The sequence below is a fragment of the Leucopleurus acutus genome, assembly GCF_964270905.1.
Source record: "Leucopleurus acutus genome assembly, chromosome: 9".
Lineage (NCBI taxonomy): Eukaryota > Metazoa > Chordata > Mammalia > Artiodactyla > Delphinidae > Leucopleurus > Leucopleurus acutus.
Genome location: NC_139144.1, coordinates 97539136 through 97555897, shown reverse-complemented (window position 1 = coordinate 97555897; position 16762 = coordinate 97539136). Strand labels below are relative to the sequence as shown.

General features: G+C 43.1%; 1 pseudogene across 1 annotated transcript in view; it reads left to right on the top strand.

The window, feature by feature from the left end:
• The window catches only part of LOC309966660, a 50377-nt pseudogene extending 33912 nt beyond the window's left edge, over positions 1-16465 (top strand). The window contains exon 3 of the transcript in view: positions 15565-16465. The product of the transcript in view is annotated as an uncharacterized misc_RNA (transcript). The remainder of the gene's footprint in view (positions 1-15564) is intronic.
• The last annotated feature ends 297 nt before the right edge of the window (positions 16466-16762 follow it).

The following is a 16762-nucleotide window of genomic DNA, read 5'->3' as shown; positions in this document are numbered from 1 at the left end:
AAGAGTTACTAAACACTCTGCCTTGTAAAACTGACTAGAGAAATTCCCTCAATGTGACTATTTCTATGCAGTGTTACTACATCAATATATCCTATAGTAAAGCGAACAAATTGGCAGAAAACTTAGGCTACATTAGGAAAATTCTAAAATTTATTCCTTCATCCATACGTGCAACAAATAACTGTTTATTGAGTGATGGTTCCATGCCAGCGACTGGAGAGTTAAGGATTCAACTCTGATCAAATGCCACTGTATACCTAACATGGCATTCCAAATTACTGGAGTGATGAAGGTGAGGCCCATGTGGAGCTTGAAATCTGCTAGGGGATTCAGGCAAATAAACAGGCACTGCATTACTAAGTGATGAGTACTATGGTGTGACAAGATCCTGTTGGAAGCATTGTGCCTCGTCTTGGGGTGGTGGGAGCATCAGGAGGTTATGGAAGAAGTAATGTGTAAGATCTAAGGGCACGTTGTGATAGCTAGAGCCAGACAAAGATAGCTGAGAAAGGAGAGTCCAGGCAAAGGGAACAGCATGTGCAAATGCCCCAAGGCACGAGGCCATGATACATTCCAAGGACTTGTCAAGAGGACTGATTCTTATTGATGGTGATGTTGGGAAGTGGGATGCTGTGTGCTGAGAGGTATTAAGAGGTTACGCTAGAGGTACAAATGCAGGCCAGATCATGTCAGCCTTGCATGCCATGTTAAAGAGTTTGGATTTTACCCTAAAGAAGAATGAGAATAAAGAGGAGGGAAAGGAGAAAAAAGCAGGAGGACGAGAAGGAGAAGGAGAAGAAGAAAAAAGAGAAGCCATTGAAGATATTTAAGCAGGGGAGTGATATGATCCAGTCTGAACATTCTGACTACTGTGTAGAGAAAGAATTGAAGAAGGACATGACAGAAAGTATATTTATTAGGAAGCTAGTGTAGAAACACAGGTTAGAGATGATGTTGGCCCATTTTAGGTAAGTGGTAATGGAAATGGAGAGAAATGGACAGATTTGAGAAATATTTAGAAGGTAGATATAATAGAATTTAGTGCAGATTGAATGCTTAGGGATAAAAGGAAAAAAGGATTCACTGATGACATAGATTATTTGATCTGGAAAAGATGACACATTGGGCTCACTGAGATGGAGTACACAAGAAGAGTGACCAGTCTGAATATAAGACAAAGTTGAAATGATGAGTTCAGTATTGATTATGTTGACCTGGGCTGTGCAGATGTACACTTGGCAGTTGGGTATGTGTCAGGAGAAACATATTTAGAAATCATCCACACATCAATGGCAACTGACACGGCTGAGAAGATCCAGGGAGAGTGAGCAGAGGAAGAACAGAGCAGTTCCAAGATAGGACTCTGAGGAAGACCAACAATGAAGGATGGATGACTGTCTAAGTATGACACAAATGCATAATTTATTAACTATATTAATAAAGTAAAAACTTCATTCCTGGGACACTACCCTAAACAAAATGAAAAGAGAAAAGAGAAACTGGGAAGATCATACCTAATGTATGAAAGAGGTTCATTTCATTAATACATAAGAAACTTTTGCCAATCAATGAGAAGACTAACAATCACAAAGAAAAATGGGCAAAGGATATGAATAGAGAGTTCACAGAAAAGGAAATGCAAATGGATTTTAAACAGGAAAAGAGTTTCAACCTCACTCATAAGAGGAATGCAAAATAAAATTAGAAAATGCTATTTAGAGCACTTCCTGCTCAAAAATGTGAACACAGAGTTCGGAGGATATTTACAACAGACTCCCTCATACGTAGTTGGTGGTAAAATATATTTGTTCAATTCTATGGAGGCCAATTGTGTACATCAATTAAAATGAGAATTAAAGAACATATCATTTGTTCCAATAACTCTACTTTGGGAGTTTGACCTTACCAATGTATTTGCCTTGTGGACAAACATGTATGTTCAAAAATATTTATCTCAGCATTACTTGCATCAGCAAAAGATTAAAGATTTTTTAAACAGCAGTATGTGACTGATGAAATAAATTATGGTTTTATCCCTATAATGGAATCTTATGCAATTGCTAAAGAGAATGAAGCAGTTCTATCTGTTATAGACCTGAAACCATCTCTCATACATGCTATTAAATGAAGAAGCAAGGTACATGAAAGTACGTACTAAGGAGTCATCCTTGATTCTGGCCCATCTTTGATTCTGGCCTTTTCCTTATTATGTCCACTCCTGAAATGCTGCTCTTCATCATGCAGATGCCGTCTTGGCTCAGACACTGGCTTCTCAGAGAGGCCCTCGCTGGGCACCCTACCTGTCACCTGTCTGTCCTCTCTCACATTAGCACACTTTAAATTCTAATCATCTCTCATTACTGAAAATTCTCTGACTTTCTTTTAAATGACTTTCTTTTAAATTGTCTCTTCCTCCCAACAGAATATAAACTCTACGAAAATTGTCTACTCTACTCACATGGTCTTCCCGGGGTCTAAACAGTGCCCGGCATGTAGTAGCTGCTAATTAGTAAACAGCAGTAAATTGTTAAAGAATGAGTGAATAAATAAATGTTACGGTATGATAGCATTTACATATAAAAACACACAGAATATCATGTGTATGAGAGCATATGTGTGTGCTTGTGTATGTCCTATAGTTTTACACCCTCACACACACACACATTTGTAATCAAATTAAGAGTCTGTGGAACTGGGTGACAGAGGTGGAGCAAACTTTTACTTTTTTAAATACTTTCCTTAAACACATATATGCATTATTTATTCAATAAATGTTTTCAAAAAAAATAAAGGCTAGGCAGAGGAAAAGGAATGCACGGGGGAGTTTTTTAAAAAGAGCAAATCAAAAAAGCAGAAGAAAATCCAGGAGAACATGATGTCATGGAAACCAAGGAAAGACAATTTCAAGGATGGAGTGACCAACAGTGCCAAATGATACTGCTATTTCTAAATAATATGATGCTGGAGCCAGAGGTGACTTCAGAGATGTCTAATTTGGCCCAAAGAGCACCAAGCTCACTCGTACAAACCTCAGCAAAGCATGTGTAAAGGCCTGGCAGCCAAACTACACAGCCCACTTCCAGAAAGGCTGTCTAGCCAGAGATCATGCAAGGACTGCCTGACTCCAGCCAATACTGAAGAAACATGTAGAACCAACTCAAATTGTGCTTAATCACCTGCCGGAGTAGAAAGTAACACTGGCTTTCATTTTAAATGCTGAAATCATTAACACCGTTCTAAGACCTGTACCTGGGATTTGTTTTACTCTGGTATGGTAAGGTGGCAGACACAGAGACAACTGCCTTTGAAAGAAGAGCTTATAGCAAGGGAAGGGGGCAGGCCACACCACGCAGGGCCCGTGGGGAAGCACCAGGTCAGTCAGGAGGCAGAAGGAGAGAGGAGAGAGCATGACCCTCAGACACTCCTGTGGTTTCTGAGGAAGGAATGGATTAGGCAGTTAGGAAAGCTGGAGGAAACTTAGGCTTGGATAGTTTGAGTGATTTTGGCAGGCTCTGGGCCATAGGACTGGCCTCTAGCTGTCCAGTCTAGCTGACTTGGCCCTGAGGTGATAACAGCAGGGAAGATGGTGGCTTGGTGCCTGAGAGTTAAATGAAGGTGACCGGGATGTGGGCTTTGGATTGGTTGATTTGCATAGGGAAATTGTAATCAAAAGGAAGTTGGTTTGCAATGTCTAGAAATTAGTCAGCTCTGAGAGGGGCAGCCTATCCCCTACCAGCAAGACCCCTAAGATGTCAAAACATCATAAAGTATGAAAAATATAAAAACATGATTAATACAAACACAAACTCTACAAATGATACCTGAGCCAGTGTGTGTGGAATAAATATAATCCTTCTCCTTGGGCTCCAGATTCCATCTTTACCCACCTCCTTGGAGAGCTCATACATTACTTACTGCTACATCTCCCATGCCTCGAACTCGAGCATATAAACATCTTTCTGATACGAAAATTCCAATTACTCTGATTACAAGGTCCTTTTCCTTGAAGGGGCAAGTTCCAACTGGGGAGGTGATGGCTAGATTGCTAAGAGTTAGCAGTTCCCAGTCAGTGAATACTTCCCCACCTGAGGTAGGTCAAGGGACAAGCTGGTTAGAAGAGGGCAGGGGGAGGGAACTAGAATACGGTCATCCAGAAGAGATGAAGAAAGGTGAAGTGAGAATGGAAGATGCTTATGAAATCTTCAATGAAATTTCCCTATGTATGAGATAGTTGCCCACATCTAAACTAAGGCCCACTTAACAGGCACATGAAAAAATTCCTTTAAAGACATTCCACTGATTTTAATGCTATTCAAACTAGTAGAGTAGGATTTTAAATATATGTTTGATGGTGGTGATATTAATCATGATTACAGTATTCTCCCACTAGAATTCTTAAAAGAGCCAACCTAATATAAGCTTTGGAGTCAGACTTAGGAAATACTTGATAATGGACAAACTTTGTGTAGCCTAATGGCCTCAACTTTCTCCTTCCTCAGATGAGATTGTGTCTATGAAATTGCTTGAAAGTAATTAAGCATGATATAAATATAAGGTTTTTTTCCTTTTTCAGGATAAGGAGAAGAGGAACTCCCATCTAGCAAGATCAGAGCTGGAGAGTTGTTTTTCTTTTGGGAGCCAAAGGAATTTCTTTGAATCTTTTTCGCACTGGGCCTGGAGACAGGAGAGGATGGAAGTCTGTAAGGCAGTTTCTGGGGCAGCACTCCTCACCCTCTCACCCTTTCTTCAGGACATTGGCAGTAAGTTCACTATTAAACCTGAACAGAGGCAAGACGGAAAGGGCTCTTGTCGCCTCTGTGAATAGCTTCTGGACCCATATCTGCTCTTGGATAATCATTCCCAGCCCCTACACTCACTTTCCTCTTTGACTTCCCTTCAGGCTTCATTTTCCCCGTGCCCACCCCTCTTGGTCAGAAGAAGGCTTCTTGGGCTGGAATCTATCCTCTCCTTTGGATCGCCTCCAGCTGCCCTCTCCAGGTCCACAGGACAGGAGCTCGGAAGTTTTCTACACTTATAGCAAAGCTTGAGCATCAGTTCCAACCAGTGTAGTTTCTTAAAAGGTACTTCCAAAACATCTCTCACAAAATCCCAAGGACGGCATGAAACACTCTGGATCTGATGCGAAGAATGCTGGAACAGCTTGTATTTTGCAGAAGAGAAAAGAAAGTGTTGAGTTTACAAGCCTCAACAGGATGGAAGTAAATGTACGAGGGGCGGGGGGGTGGATAGTTTCTATTTGTATCATAGGTTTGACTAGCACCTTTCTTCTAAAGTGCTGAAAGTATTTTATGATTTATTTATTTATTTATTTATTTGCGGTACGCGGGCCTCTCACTGCTGTGGCCTCTCCCGTTGCGGAGCACAGGCTCCGGACGCGCAGGCTCAGCGGCCATGGCTCACGGGCCCAGTCGCTCCGTGGCATGTGGAATCTTCCTGGACCGGGGCACGAACCTGCGTCCCCTGCATCGGCAGGCGGACTCTCAACCACTGCGACACCAGGGAAGCCCAGTATTTTAAACATAAAAATATCTAACGCTGGTTGAGGGTTCATCATAGACTAGACACTGTGCTAAGGGCTTTGCCTGGATTCTCTCATTTAATCCTCACAAGAGCCACATGAGACAGATATTATCATTCTCTCCATTTTACATTTGAAGAAACTGAGGCAAAAGAGACTTTAACCTGTCCAATGTCATAAATGCACAGGGTAGGGAGCCAAGATTCTGACGCTGGCAATCAGGGTTAGGCGCCTATACTCTTAACCACCAGGCTTTGCTTCTTCCAGCAACATCATGATCTGCTAAGTAGATAAAACCACCTCTGCTACACAGAATCCATCTGAGACTTTTAAAAGGCTTAAAAGTCTTGGGGAAAGGTCAGAGCCAGGATGAGATTCCCAGGCTCCAGACCACCAGATCTCAGATCTATTGTGTTCTGGGAACTAAGAGGAACTGGCTCACTGAACATCCTGAATTCTCAGGGTATAAGCAGAAAATAACTTTATTCCTGCTCACCTCCACACCTTCAAAACCGAACTGTGGGGCTTCCCTGGTGGCGCAGTGGTTAAGAATCCGCCTGCCAATGCAGGGGACATGGGTTCGAGCCCTGGTCCGGGAAGATCCCACATGCCGCGGAGCAACTAAGCCCGTGTGCCACAACTACTGAGCCTGCGCTCTAGAGCCTGTGAGCCACAACTACTGAGCCCGCGTGCCACAAGTACTGAAGCCCGTGCGCCTAAAGCCCCTGCTCTGCAACAAGAGAAGCCACTGCAATGAGAAGCCCATGCACCACAATGAAGACTAGCCCCCGCTCGCCGTAACTAGAGAAAGCCCATGCGCAGCAACGAAGACCCAATGCAGCCAAAAATAAGTAAATAAATAAATAAATGTATTAAAACAAAACGAACTGTGGGGTATGCTTGGACTAAATCCACAGCATGTAGCATAATGTCCTGGTTCCCGTAGAAAATATAAAGGTTTACAGTCACTTTCAGTTCCCCAAACAGTCCCATTTCAGTACTAAAAATAGCCAATTTTGTTAGGGCAAGCTTGAGGCAAATGTAGAGACCTGGAGGTGGTAGGAAGACTCCAGAGCAAAAAGCAAGTCAGCTTCCTTGTCCAAAGGCCAGGAAGACAGTTGTATCTAAGAGTAGCAGGAAACACCCGGCCAGAACTTTTCCCTGCTCCTTTTGGGTGAGAGGCATGGTTTTGCTTAAGTGGGGCACGGAAGAGATCCCAACCGCTTCTCCTTCTGCTGACCTCTATGTAGTGAAGTTCAGAACATCAGGGCATGAAGAAACTTCTACACTCTTCCATTTGCAACCCTTTTATTTCAGAAAGAAAAGAATAATGGTGGCGGCAGCTTGGTCTAGTGAAAAGAGTCTAAAATTTCACGGGAATTCCCTGGCGGTCCAGTGGTTAGGATCCCACGCTTCCACTGCATGGGGCACAGGTTCGATCCCTGGTTGGGGAACTAAGATCCCGCATGCCATGTGGCACGGCCTAAAAGAAAAAAATGTTTTTTTAAAAAGAGTCTAAGATTTGAAACCGGTCATATAATGATTTTCATCTCAGCTGGTTCTTTACCAATCGTCTAGCTCTGGCCAAGTCTGTGCCTACCTCACAGAGTTGTTACGAATTTGACAGAACACTGTTATCCTCTCCTCACTCCCCAGGACATGGCACATACCCAAGTCCCCCTTTAGGGTCGAGCCCATACCAAGCTAGGGGAACTTGGAAGTGACTCTCACAAAGAACCAAACAGGCTCTTTTAGCAAAGTATTTCACGTCTTATGCTTAGTGATGACAATCTGATTGTCGTGTAGCTGCCTGATCCCATAGTCAGAGCTGCCCAGGTATAGTCCTTCAATCCCTCCTCTACCCACATGGTTCCACAGCGCCCCCAGGCAATGGCATCCATGGAAGAATGAATGGAACAGAGTGAGTGCTGATTGCTAGATCAGAGTTGGGATACATATGGAGCACAGAGATTAAAGGATAGACAAGCGATAGGGGGAGGAGATCGTCAAAGGTAGAAACGTTTACCTGATCCCCACTTGGAGACCTCAAGGGAGACTGTAGCTCAGGAGGCCACAGCACAGCAGTGGAAGAGGGCACCAAATAGGTCTGAGACATGTTCCCGGCTCCTAGAACATGGGATGGATGCCTCAAGCTCCTACACATTTCAAATAGGAGGTACAGAAGGCAGCTGAAAGTTCCACCAGAGAACCTGCCAGGGTAGGATCAACTTGGTGGAGAAAAAGGACTAGAAGGTGGACTTCCCCCAAAAGGAATCATGGTCAGTTCTTGGAGGTGGTGTGTGTGTGGAAAACGGGGGTCAGAATCACATCAGAAACCCCGAAGCAGAACCATTTCAACAAAAGGATTGCCACTGAACCCTGACAAAGCCAAGACAACAAACTGCCCATGTGTCCCTCAGCCACAGACTTCAATACTGGATGCCATGGGCTAGATCGAGATTGACCATGTCTCAGCAGAAACCTGCCATGTGTACACACGCAGATAAGAGTGATTGCCCAACTGCAGAGTCCAGCAGCAGGACCAGCATGAAACAAGAGGGATTCTACACCCTCATCCCAAGTTCCACGTTATCCCATAGTGGCAGTTTTCTCTTATACCCAGAATCCACCAATGAGAAAAGAAAGAAATAAACCATTCTGATCAAAGGCTGAACTTTGAACTAATTAACTATTTACCTGGAAAGATTATTTTTAGTCAAAAGATACTATTTATACTGTAGGAAACTAAGATATTTTCAATTGGCAGTATTATATTGTTTGCTTTTTTCCTCTTTCCATACCAAGCATCAGAATGTAAACTTGGGATGATAAGATCACTATAGAAAACAAATAAGCTACATTTTCATATAACATCCATGAAGAGTATTTAAAGTTGTTTCACCATCACATAGGCAAGTTGATCTTGAAGTAAAGGTAGCTGTGAGCTCCTTGGTGTGCTAGTAATCTATTAAGGAAAGACTTCTTTTCTAGAAATGAGCTGTACTGAACCTGTCCAATGTTAATATAAAATAAGGAAATTACATAAAATTTCAAGGAGATGATTCTTATAAAGCATTCAGTACTCGTTAAATATTAGTTGCCATTAGAACATTAGAATGTTCTTTCTCATTCCCACCAGCACCACCTAAGCGGTTTCCCTCAAGTCACATAGTTGCTTATGCACAAAGAGAAGACCAAATCACAGAAATCATTTTACATTTTCCTAGTGTGTTAGAGGTAGGGATCAGAGAAGTATTCAGACCCTCTCATGACAGAGATAATTTGTGATGAGTTGCAGCCAAAGCTACTGAATCAGCTGTCAAGTGTAGAGACCATCAGCCCAGGTAACCTGCTTCCTAGAAGCCGCCTCTTGACATTTCATGTGGGAAAGCTATCCCTGGTTAAGAAAAAAAAAAAAAAAAAAAGAAAGAACTAAAAAGGGAGGTAGGTGCATAACTGAGAACCCGATAAAGTAGTTCACTGGGAGTGAACTAAACTATTCCTAGTAACAGGAAAGTCTTGTGGCAAGGAGATATCAGTGGGGAAAAGTAAGGGGTGGGGGAGCAGTAGTCGTGGGGCAATTTCAAAGGAATGAAGGGAAAGACCCAGGGAAGCAGCAGGCCTGGGGCTGCACAGACACTGCAGGAAGTGAATTATCTCCAAGGGCTAGGGATCCAAATAGTACATAAAATATTGGTTCTGTCAATGAAACTCCCTCCTCATGTGAATCAGGCTCAAAGGAGATAATTACCCCTATGTCCTCAAGACCACTCTTTGGATCCCATGAGGGTCTAACTCCTGTCTCAGATGTCAGTATCTAGAAAAATATAGCAATGTCCACACTGGAAAACACAGACTTCCAGAGCTGCAGGATCCTTACAGTCTCACTGAATCTCTGTTTCACAAGTGTGGAAACTGAGGCCCAAGGAGATTAAACAGCATGCCCAAAGGCAAAGAGCTATTTACACCAAGGCCCCGGCAAACACCAATTATCTTGTCCCTAGTCCAGAGTGTTTGCCACCATAGAATATTTACAGATTCACCTTTCATGGTATAAATGATTTTAAACCTGTAGTCATACCTACTTTGCTGAGGCAGGATTTTAATTATACCTTCCCTCCACCCCATAACACTCACCCATGTTTTCCAAAGACCATTCAGTAGTGTGGGACGTTAAGCCAGCAAGTTGATTTCCCAGCATCCCTATCTCAATGTGACATATCTATATCAATAATAATTTTTAAATTTTAATTTGGGCTCATATTAGAAAAATGTTTATTATAGACATTTTTCAAAAAGAAGAAAATAAAAATACCTACAAATTTATTACCAGAGATAATCTATTGACATTTTATGTTATCCTTTCAGTTCTTTCTTTGTGTTTCTGTCTTTATGCATATCTAACTGTATGTATATATTCTTTTCAATTTACGATTGTTCTGAACCTACTATTTTCTAACCTATTGTTTTCACCCAGTTACATATTATCTGTAACCTTAGTGCTTGGAAAAGTAGGAAAGATGAATTTTTGTTTTAACAGCAAGGAAATATTTTTATTAGAAGACCACACACTATGTTGTCTGGAAGATGGTTCCCGGCAGTTATTTTACACTTGAGTCACCTGTATTGATTTATACTAAGTCTATCTTTGATGTACTTCCGGAGTCCCACCTCTCAGGTGTCAATCTCTCTCTCTCTTCTCCCTCATGGTACCCTCAGACTTTTTACTTCTGCCCTCCCCTCAACTTTTGGCTCCAACTCTGTCAAAGGGCCCCATCAGTTTTCAATGCTTGAGGTTGGGAGAGCTTCAGGTCCTCTGGGTCCTGAGCATAGCTGGATGGTGGAAGGAACAGAGGTGAACCTGAGATTACAGGTCCTGCACAAAGGGAAGAGCATGCAGTGAAACTACCGTTCCCCAGTCCATTGTCATTAAAGTGGCAAATCTTCAAGATAATTAAATTTTATCTTGCTAATATTGACCAATTATTACAGAAAAACTCTAATGGGTTACTTGCTAACAATATATCTGTTTCCATCTTACCAAAGACCGTGTTCTATTATTACAGAAACGGATAAGTAAATAGGAACAAAATCGAATCCCAACCCACTGTTTTCTCTGCTCCTTCTAGTAATTCCAGTGAAGAGATTAAAACTTTCATGCAATATGATCAAGAACTGGGAGATCAAGCTTAGGGAAAGCCTGAAAAACTTCTGATAGTGTGAGAATACACAACTCAACAGCTATGTGATATTGGAGACCACCAAGGAGCCTGTGGGAATATTTTAATGACTGTGAACTTGGGACTTCTCAATGACTTCTGGGACATGAACATGATGGTTCTACTTTACTCCCCACTCCCTGGTCGCCAAAACTAGATATGTGGAAGGAGGGGAGAAGACGCATTCATCTTCTCTTAGAAAGGAAGTCAAACTTGGATTTTAGTTCCACTTCTCCTTCCCAATTAATCTCAGTCCCTTCCCATCAGGTCAGAGGTGTAAATATTCTTGTCTCCTGACTCCTGTCAAAAGTCTCCAATAATGCCATAGCCTTGAAAAGCAGTGAAAGACTCAAAAAAAGTCAGGGAAGGGCTCTGAGAACTAGAAAGACAATTAAAAGTTGAGATAAAACATTTTCAAAATGTTTATCCCATTGGGAACTTAGAAGAGTAGGGAGCTGTGGTTGCTAAGAAGAAGCTTGGGGGGAGAATGAGTAAAGAAACACAGCAAGAGCAAGTAATTGCCCTCTGGGGATTCTTAGGTTCTGGAAAGTTATCAGCTAAGACTGACAAAGTAAACCTCCATCCCCAAGAAGAGGATGGACCACTGCTTCAAGGACTTCCTGAAAGATGTGCTGCCTCCCCATCCAAAGTGAGTTAGTTGTGTGCATAAGGTGAGGACTCAGCCTCGGTGAGTCCTCCCCACAGGGAGCAACAGGAGGAGGGTGAGACAATAGAGCCCAAACCCCTGGAGCAGCCAGGACTGTCCTAGGATCCTCTACTTGGTTTTTCTCACTGGTTGCAGTTGGAGGCGCTTTGATTCTTCCACTCAATCAAGTCCTCGGTCTTGGTCAGTCATCCAATCAACAGTATAAACTGAAGTGCTTAGTATATACAGACATATATTCAAAGAGCTGAAGAGTGGCGATCAAAAGAGATAAGTCTCTTTTCTTAGCTTCGAGGCATTTGCATTATACTGGAGATAAAAAGAGGAATGGAGAAGGTGGGATTGGTATAAGAACAGAAGATAGACATGGACCCCTCCTTTTCTCAGGTTTGGTCCCTGATCTAGTGTTGTAATGGATTACCACACTATGTAAGAAATATCTGGGTCCAATTTTGGAAAGAATTTCATGTGTCAAAAGCCTACAGGTCTTTCAGCCTTGACCCAAGTAGTTTTCCCATTTCTATCTGTATGGTGCCGTCCCTATTTCCTTAGCCTCTGTTTTTCAAGCCAACATGGTCTCACTCATTGGCACTTCCCCAAACAGTTATGTGTGATACGAATGCTTTGATCCCCAACCCCGGAAACCCATAGCTTATTTCCTACAGCCCCACTAGCTATGCATACTTACAGTAATCAAAGACCAAAGATTTTTTTCCCTCTTTTTATACTGCTTTAAACTACAGCTTATGTATATTCACTTACTGCAGATCTTTAGAGCTGATAGAAATCTTAGTGTTTACCTAACTTATTCGTTCTGCAGATGAAGAAACTATGGCTCAGAAAGGTAGTGACCTACAACCATACCTAGATGGTTTATTGATACAGGTTGAAAACCACGCCTCCTTACCACCAATCTACATACACTGTAAACCACATCTACTTTTCCAAGACGTAAATGCACTTGTTTCTTTGATTCTACTTTAGTACTTCTACATATCTTCCCGGCTATTTACACAGTCCGACTCTATGTCTCCTGTTACCAGACTTGATACTCAAGCTTCCTCTGAAAACTCTGATAAGATCATGATAACTCATCCTCTCCATCCTCCTGCCAGGCCGAGTTGCTAGAGATGGAGACCAGACTGTATTGATCCTTCTCACCCCAGCACTTGCCACTGGACCAGGTTCTACTCAGTGCTCAGTGAATGTTTACTAAGTCAAGCTAAATGGAAAGAAATTCTCTAATTATCCCCCAAAACTGAGAACAAGCCCATCTATTAATAAAAATCAATGTTTTTATCATCTAAAAACAGCATCAAATTTTTATTGGAGAAAAATATATTGCATTTATATTGTGTGTAGAGCATGGTACTACCCACCTGGTATAAACAGACTCTACCTTGTTCTTCACTTTATTTAAACAGGGTCTTTTTATTTCTTTATTTTTTAATTTTTATTTTATATTGGAGTATAGTTGATTTACAACGTTGTGTTAGTTTCAGGTGTATAGCAAAGTGATTTAGTTAGACATAGACATATACCTATTCTTTTTCAGATTCTTTTCCCATATAGGTTATAGTATTGAGTAACAGGGTCTTTTTAATTAAGTGATTTAGGCAATAAGATGTATTGCAGAGGGGCTTTACGGCTCACATTCTGTTAAATTTCTGGCCTTTATAGCACAAATTCATATTGTTTCTTGTCACCCGATGACCACGCAAATTGACCTCACCCGTTGAGTATAATAACAAAGCCACTTGTGTTTACTTAGTACTTTACAAAGTCCATCCATATTCATTTCTTCATCTGATCTTACTCAGAATATTGTGAGCTGGGCATTATTATTATTCCCACATTTCAAATGGAGAAACTGAGGCTCAGAGAGGCACATAGCAGGCTAATGGAAGAGGCAGACAAGAACTCAGGTCCCTTGACTTCTCATTCAAAGATTTTCTCACTCAGCACACAGCATTTCTCTGCATGGCAAGATAGGTGTCCTGGGCCTCCAATCTAAGATTCTTTAGGCGCCTCCCTTCCTAGACCATATCCTTTTAGAACCCCTTCCCGTCCCTCACAAACAGGTTCAGTGAGAACTGAGAATGTGCAGCACAGCCTTAAACCTGGTTCCAGGTTGTGTCCCAGGTAGATCTGACACCTGGGTCAATCACCTTACCCCTGTTACTTGGTTTTCCTGTCTGTAGAATTAAATGGATAAAATACATGATCTCTATGATTCCTTTCATGTCTAACATTTTTTTAAATTTTCTTATATAGTAACAGGGCCCTTCTGAAGGGAATCTGGATCCATGACAGCAGCTCCAAAGGTGAGGATTCTGGATGCTGTCGCAGCCTCCGGATTGTAGTAGATCAGAGCTGAACTGCCTTCTCTGCTGTTAGAAGGACGAGGTCCTGTGGGTAGCCACAGGCTTCCTGGGGCAGCGCTCAGAATCCCAACCACCAACTACTGCACTCAGGCCCCAGAACCTTGTCTCCAATGCTGAGAATCTAAAGCCAGTTTCTATTCTTAGCAGTTTCTATACAGTGACACCTGCTGGCCACTGCAGGACCAGGGCTGAGTGGAAGGCAAGAGATGCCTGATCCATCCAGGTTCTCTGCTCTCTCCCTCCACCAATCAGCACCCAGACCCCCTTCCCAGCTAGAGAGAATCTGAATTGGATTATGCTTTTCAATTCTGTTGCATTTGATTATGTGGCTCCACTCTGGTTTTCTTAACACTGATATATTGCTTTTGTCCTTTGTTACGCTGTCTCATTTGATTCTCATAGATTTTACCAAGACCCAATTTTTTTTTAATTTCTTATTTGATTCTGTGGCACTGCTGATTTTCTAAAACAAATTCCTAACACTGAAAGGCAGTATTTCCTAGAGGTTGGTTGAAAGCATAGTACCTCATATGCTCAATAAATATTTTTAAATAATTGAGTTAATTAATGTACTAATTATTCATATTTTAAGAGCAGGAAATATACCTTGATACTACATTTCTAGTAAGAAAAACTGATGGCATTTAATTCTATGTTTACAGAAGACTGGTCAACATGTTGGAAGGAAAATGACCCAGGGCAAACTTAGCTAAGAAAGAATTCACTCCCCCTGAAAAGAATCAGTGGATGTCAGTCACTTCATACTCAGTAGTGACATGTTAAGTATCATTGGTTTCCAGATGCTCTCATTATATTATTTTTTTATCATTTATTTAAACATCTAACTTACTACATAAATTGCATATTATTGAGAAATAAGGCATAACTGCAGTCATAATTTAATTACAACTGCAAATTTAATTAACCAACTAGTAACCTTGTTCTTCACAGCACTTAGCACAATTATACTTAATTAATTTTTGTAATCATTAATTTAATCTCTATGTCCCCGATTAAATTATAAGAACCAAGGAGCAAGACTCGCGCTTCTGCGTTTCTGGTCCACAGACAGGTGTCTGATGCCTAGCACAGTCTCTGGCACACAGCAGGGGCTTAACCTATACTGATTTCAAGTATTTAAACTTCGTCCAGACTGATGGGCACGAGAATGATGTGAGAGGACTCCTTTCTAGGCAGTGACCCAGCCCTGAACCCCAGAAGAAACATACAGAGCAAATGAATTCAGTCTTTTAGGGTTGGACCCCTAGGCGCTCCTCTTGGTCTCAAGTATCTGCTTGTAATACTTTTCCCACAGCCACCCCACAGTGCAGACTCCTTCCTTTCTTCCCTGTCTTCTACTTCACTTCCCTCCTTTTCCTGTTTTCCTACCTCCTTCCTTAGTTTTCCCTTCTCTTTTACCTTCCTTTTTTCTTTCCTATCATTCTTCCTCTCTTTTCTCCGCCACTTTTTCCCTCTATCTTCCCTTCTATACCAATAGCTTATATCCTATATAACTGTAACTGCTGGATCCTAGATGTAAAAGGACGACCAGAACAGGGACTTCATCCTTGAGTCTAGTGTGAGAACTCAAATGTCCTTTTCCCCACCATCTTCACTGCATTCTCTCCTAAGCACCTAGGTTAAGGAACCTGACGGGAGGTGCTCCAGTCCTGGCCCACGACTTACTCCCAGACTCCTGGAGTGAGACCTTTACTTGCCCCTCCCTGCCTCTGCTCCTCCCCTGACAGCCTGACCCACCTGCTCCATGAGGAGGGACAACCTGACCTGGGTGAGTTTGTCCTCATGGGCCTCTCCAGTGACAGGCAGACGCAGGCTGGGCTCTCTGTCCTGTTCGGGGCCGCCTATCTGCTGACCCTGCTGGGCAACGGACTCATCCTCCTCCTGATCAGCTGGAAGCCCGCCTCCACCTTCCCATGTACTTCTTCCTCGGCAACCTCTCCATTGTGGGGTTCCCCAGATGCTGGTGCACTTCCTCCTGGAGAAGACGACCATCTCCTTCACGCAGTGTGGAACCCAGCTCTTCTTCTCCCTGGCCCTGAGTTCCTGCTGCTGGCAGCAATGGCCTATGATCACTATGTGGCCGTCTGCAACCCCCTGCTCTACGTGGCAGTGATGCGGCCAAGGCTCTGTGCAGGGCTGGCAGTGGTCTCCTGGCTCGTGAGTCTGGCTAATGCTTCAGTGGAGACTGTGGTCACAGTGCATCTGCCCACCTGTGGGCACCACGTGCTGAACCATGTGGCTTGTGAGATGCTGGCACTCCTCAGGTTGGCCTGCGTGGACATCCCCCTCAACCAGGCGGTCACAGTGGCCTCCAGCATGGTGGTGCTGCTGGTGCCCTGCTGCCTGGTCGCACTGTCCTACACCCACATTGTGGCCACCATCCTGCGGATCCGCTCCAGCGGGGGCCACTGCAAAGCGTTTGGGACCTGCGCCTCCCACTTCACTGTGGTCTCCATGCCTTACAGGCCGGCCCTGGTTACCTACATGCAGCCTGGCTCCATGGCCTCAGGCAAGCAGGACAAGGTGGTGGTGCTCTTTCACCCCCACGTTGAATCCGCTCATCTACAGTCTGAGGAGCAAGGAGATGAAGGCTGCTCTGAGTCAGGCTCTGATGAGGCGCTCTGAATCAAAGCATTAGAATGTGACCTTGTCATAAGAGGGCCTCACTCTGAAGACGGTGGGCACTGGAGCGTGCCCTCCGCCTACTGTGTGCATGTGCATGTGTGGGCATGTGTGTGCACGTGTGTGTAAGGAAGCAGGTGAGAGAGGCCACAATCCATACTATCTTTTGAAATAATAGAGAAGTGGAATTTTATCTCTGGGCACTATTTCTGGTTCCTGACTTAGTCTAAAAAAGGTGAATTAGGGCTTCCCTGGTGGCGCAGTGGTTGAGAATCTGCCTGCCAATGCAGGGGACATGGGTTCAAGCCCTGGT